Genomic DNA, 6,000 nt, shown 5'->3' with positions numbered 1-6,000 from the left:
AGAGAATTGGAGGTACGGCAAAGGGGCTTTGTGCGCGCAGAGAGGAAGGGCGGCTGAGAGCCTGGCTGACTTTCTCTGGCGGAAGGGGGAAGGAAGCCTCCGACCGCACTGAACCCCAGTTCTGACTGCACTGAACCCCAGTTCCGGGCGAACCCCTGGGGACCCACGCTCTTACGGGGGGAGTCTGGACTCTCGGGTGGAGACTCGAGCTGGGAAAGGCAGAAATCTGAAGGCGCACGCGGGCCAGTGCGCACAAAGGCTGCGGAGGTTGCCACAGGCTTTCCCTAGTGGAAGGGAGTCAGAGGGATCCTGACTGCACTGAGTCCCAGTTCTGACTGCAGTGAACCCCAGTTCCAGGCGAGCCCCTGGGGACCCATGCTCTTGTGGGGGGAGTCTGGACTCGGGCGGAGACTCGGGAGCCGGGGAAGGCGGAGGACTGAAAGCGCGCACGCGCGCTTGCCAGTGCGCACAAAGGCTGCGGAAGTTGCCACAGGCTTTCCCTAGTGAAAGGGAGTCAGAGGCTCCTGACGGCACTGAGCCCCAGTTCTCACTGCAGTGAACCCCAGTTCCAGGCGAGCCCCTGGGGACCCACGCTCTTGTGGGGGGAGTCTGGACTCTCAGGCAGAGACTCAAGTTGGGGAAGGCGGAGGACTGAAAGCGCACATGCGCGCAAGGGCAAGGCTGACAGGAAGCCAAAACTGAGACTCCACCCCATCCAAGCTGAGCACAGAGGCTATTGCAATTTGGCAAGTCTAATCCTATAAGGCTGTCTCCAGCACCGAACTTCTCCCAGCATAGACACAGCTGATCCTTACAGCCAACTGGCCCGGAGGTCAATTCTTCCCAGTGATACCAACAACAATAAAGACTTAATTACAACAAGGCTGTACACACAGTCCACAAAGGGGTGCACCAAGAGTGTCCACCTCAGGTTAACTGGGGAAGCAGACCCACTGGGCCATATTGGAAACCTAGCACAAATATCTACCTTACCAACTCAGGGAATCAGTGAAAATGCGGGGTCAAAGAATCAGATCACAAACGAAAGAAATGGAGGAAAACAAACGACTGGATATAGAATTCAAAACCACGGTTATAAGACTTTTTAAGAATATCCTAGAAAAGGCCGATAAATATAACGAGACCCTCGAAGATATGAAAAAGGACCAACTAGAAATTAAACATACACTGACTGAAATAAAAAATATTATACAGAGACCCAGAAACAGAATAGAGGAACCCAAGAATCAAGTCAAAGAATTGAAATACAAAGAAGCAAAAAACACTCAACCGAAAAAGCAAAAAGCAAAAAAAATAATCCAAAAAGTTGAAGATAATGTAAGAAGACTCTGGGACAACTTCAAGCGTACCAACATCAGAATTATGGGGGTGCCAGAAGAAGAGAGAGAGCAAGATACTGAAAACCTATTTGAAGAAATAATGACCGAAAACTTCCCCCACTTGGTGAAAGAAATAGACTTACAAGTCCAGGAAGCCCACAGAACCCCAAACAAAAGGAATCCAAAGAGGACCACACCAAGACACATCATAATTAAAATGCCAAGAGCAAAAGACAAAGAGAGAATATTAAAAGCAGCAAGAGAAAAACAGTTAATTACCTACAAGGGAGCACCCATACGACTGTCAGCTGACTTCTCAACAGAAACTATGCAGGCCAGACGGGAGTGGCAAGAAATTTTCAATGTGATGAATAGCAAGAACCTACAACCAAGATTACTCTACCAAGCAAAGCTATCATTCAGAATTGAAGGGCAGATAAAGAGCTTCACAGATAAGAAAAAGCTGAAGGAGTTCATCACCACCAAACCAGTATTATATGAAATGCTGAAAGGTATTCTTAAAGAAGAGGAAGAAGAAAAAAGTAAAGAGAAAAATTATGAACAACAAATACATATCTATCAACAAGCGAACCTAAAAATCAAGTGAATTAAAAACCTGAGGAACAGAATAATCTGGTGAATATAATAGAATCAGGGGCATAGAAAGGGAGTGGACTGATAATTCTCAGGGGGAAAGGGGTATGGGGGGTTCATGAAGAGAATGGACAAAAATCATACACCTATGGATGAGGACAGTGGGGGGGAGGTAAGGGCAGAAGGTGGGGTGGGAAATGGGTGGAGGGGAGCTATGGGGGGAAAAAGGAGAAATAATTGTAATAATCTGAATAAAGATTTATTTTTTAAAAAAATTTAAAAAAAAAGATGAACTATCAATAAAAATTTTAGGTAATATTTCAGGAACAGTTTTTTGTCCAGTACAATTAAGTTTTCTTAAATATTCACTTATTTCAATTAGCCAATTTAAATCAATCCAAAATAAGGTATAGTTTCTGTTGAGAAATCAGCTGCTAGTCATATGGGTGCTCCCTTGTAGGTAACTGTTTTTCTCTTGCTGCTTTTAATATTCTCTCTTTGTCTTTTGCTCTTGGCATTTAAATTATGATGTGTCTTCGTGTGGTCCTCTTTGGATTTCTTTTGTTTGGGGTTCTCTGCACTTCCTGGACTTGTAAGTCTATTTCTCTCACCAGGTGGAAGAAGTTTCCTGTCATTATTTCTTCAAATAGGTTTTCAGTATCTTGCTCTCTCTCTTCTTCTGGCACCCCCATAATTCGGATGTTGGTACGCTTGAAGTTGTCCCAGAGGCTTCTTACACTGTCCTCATATTTTTGGATTCTTTTTTCTTTTTGCTTTTCCTGTTGGGTGTTTTTTGCTTCTTTGTATTTCAAATCTTTGACTTGATTCTTGCGATCCTCTAGTCTGCTGTTGGATCTCTGTATATTATTTTTTATTTCAGTCAGTGTATGCTTAATTTCTAGTTGGTCCTTTTTCATATCCTCGAGGGTCTCGCTAAATTTATCAGCCTTTTCTAGGAAATTCTTGAAAAACCTTATAACCGTGGTTTTGAACTCTATATCCAGTCTTTTGCTTTCCTCCATTTCTTTCATTTATGATCTGTTTCTTTGTCTCCACATTTTGGCTGATTCCCTGAGTTGACAGAGTGGCTTTGTGTGCTAGGTGTCCTCTAGGGGCCCAGTGGCTCAGCCTCCCCAGTTACCTGAGGTGGACACTCTTGGTGCACCCCTTTGTGGGCTTTGTGCACAGTCTTGTTGTAGTTAAGCCTTGATTGTTGTTGGTATCACTGGGAGGAATTGACCTCCAGGCCATTTGGCTGTGAGGATCAGCTGTGTCTACACTGGGAGAACTTCTGTGCTGGAGACACCCTTATGAACAAGACTTGCAAAAACCTCTGTGCTCGCCAAAACCGGTTTGGCTCAGTGGATAGAGCGTCGGCCTGCGGACTGAAAGGTCCCAGGTTCGATTCCGGTCAAGGGCATGTACCTTGGTTGCGGGCATGTCCCCAGTGGGGGGTGTGCAGGAGGCAGCTGATCGATGTTTCTCTCTCATCGATGTTTCTAACTCTCTATCTCTCTCCCTTCCTCTCTGTAAAAAATCAATAAAATATATTTTTAAAAAAAAAAAAAAAAAAAAAAAAAAAAACCTCTGTGCTCAGCTTGGATGGGGCGGAGTCTCAGGGCGGAGCAGACAGCAATGGATTCCCGTCAGCCCTGCCCTAAGAGGCCCCTGGGTCTCAGTGTCCCATGGTAATCGCTGCAAGCACCTCTGAGAGAAAGCCGCCCTCGAGTTTCGCCCGCTGCCAGACAGTCCAGTTTCTCCCCGTATGAGTCTGGGTCCCCAGAGTATCACCTGGAACTGGAGTTCAGAGCCATTGGGAACTTTTGTCTCCCTCCCGGTTGAGAAAGCCAGCTGCGCACTCAGTTGCCAGCCCTCTCCGCATGCACACCTCGGTACCTCTGCCTTCTGCAGCTCCTCTGAGTCTCAGTGTGCTTTTCTCTTTCCTTCTAGTTGTAGAATTTCCACTCATCCAGCCTTCCTGTGGTTCTGGATGGTGTCCGTTCTGTCTTTTAGTTGTAGTTTTGAAATTGTTGTGCGAGGCAGCAGTTTAGGTGTTTACCTATGCCGCCATCTTGGTTTCTCCTCTAACGTGTGTATTTCAAGGATATATTTCAAATAAAATACAAGGCATATTCAATTAACAGATTAAATTATATCCTCTAGACTTCCTGCGAGGCATACTCAGATCAATATTTCAGTATTATATCATTTCAATATATTTAGATATAAGTTTTTATCATTTGATTTAGTAAACTTCAAAGTTTTTAAGTTTCCAGGGGACAGGCCTGGCTGCTTGACTTTTAAAACGACCATAATTTTTCTGCTGGGGAAGTCAAGAAGCAAACCTGTAGCTATTCATATGCAAACTTGCTATCTACTTCCTGCTGGTTACTTCCTGCTGGTTACTTTCCTGGGCGGGAAATTTTAAAAGAGCCACTTTTTTTTCTTTTAGAGATTGCCTTGGGAAGTCAGCCTGTATTTTTTTCCCTGGGTCAAATCCGCCATCTTTCTGAGGGAAGAACCTTTTGTATTTGATACTGTAACATGGCAAAGAGTCAAGCTCAGCTAAAACACTCTATAAATGTCCAAAATCAGACAGTTGCGTGCATTTGTTTCTAAGCCAGGCTTCTCTCCTTATACGTGCACAGAAATCCCAGACACATTTCTAAATTTTTTAAAACTTTTTCATGGTGAGGAAAGAGACTTTATATTAGCATACTGGGAGAGTGGGCGTCCATATTGGCTTGCCACGTGTCTCCCTTCCCCCACATCCTGCTTGCTTTGGGGGAAGATTCTCAGTAACAGATCTGGCCACATATCTTTTCATGCTTAATGGATAAAGACAGATCTTAAATTTTTTCCTTTTTCACTTTCCGAAGTAATTATTAGCACTTAAGGTGACTTTTGCCAAATTTTGCATTTTCCAGCAAGTTCTTCTATAATTTTTAAACAAAACTTTAAGTAATCTCATTGCAGGAGAGCGGATAGCCCTGCCCTCTCCTGCCACCTTTGAATTTCTCCGCACCAGAGGCAGTTTCAGCAGTGGGGTTTCATTTCTTATTACAGATTTTAGATTCCAAATACAAATTAAGATTTTAATTTGAACAAGAAACCACTTTCCTTAAGCATGCAAACCAAAAGTCTATAATAAAGTTTACTTTATAACCTAATTCTGCCCCATTAGCCTGGCTGAAAAAAGACGTTCCCACCCTACTTACAGATCACGACTTCTGCAGCTGATAGCGGGCTTTGCATATGGTGAATTTCTCTCACATATACGGTGAATTCTTCCCCACCTTTTCGGTGAAATCTCCCTTTCTTCACTCTAGGCGAAATCATCCCTCCAGAGGTCCCACGTCGAAGGGGCCAGTTGCAAGTGCCCCACTTTGGGCTGCCAGTTGTTAGTGTACCCCCCACGTCCCACGTGGTTCAGGATTCAGGTTCAGGGTTCGGGCTCTGGGAGAGGCTACACACAAATAAAAGAGACTAGACAAGAAAATATTAATTTGGAAATTGGGGGCCAGGCGGAAGCCCAACAGAGGACACTGCTTTGCTCTGGCCTTGCAATCCCTTTTATTCAGGTTTGGGGTCCACCTATACCCCTTAGGTAGGCAATTCCAATAATAGCTCGATGATAGCCCATCAGCAAGGATTTACATAAGACTGAAAGGTGGAAGTTGCTTCAGCTCCCTTTGTCTCAACTAGACAGTGGGTGTATGACTCTGACCCTTGCCAGAGCCTCAAGGTTGACCAGCCTTCTGGGTTCCTTGTCCACCTCTTTCTGCTAGTGAAGGCAATGGGCAGCTTCCAACACATTATGACCTCATCTTGGCCTAATTACACCTGCAAAGACCTCATTGCCAAATGAAATCACACACCAAGGTTCTGGAGAGACACAAATTGGAAGAGGCAGGCACTATTCAACACACGACAGCCATCAAAAACAGGTTGACTTGCCCTGGCCAGTGTTGCTCAATGGTTAGAACGTTGACCCATGCACCAAAGGTTCAATTCCTGGTCAAGGGCATGTACCTGGGTTGCAGGTTCCATCTGCCTGCAGCGCATT

The sequence above is a fragment of the Plecotus auritus genome (assembly GCF_963455305.1).
Source record: "Plecotus auritus genome assembly, chromosome: 6".
NCBI lineage: Eukaryota > Metazoa > Chordata > Mammalia > Chiroptera > Vespertilionidae > Plecotus > Plecotus auritus.
This window is presented reverse-complemented; position numbering follows the sequence as displayed.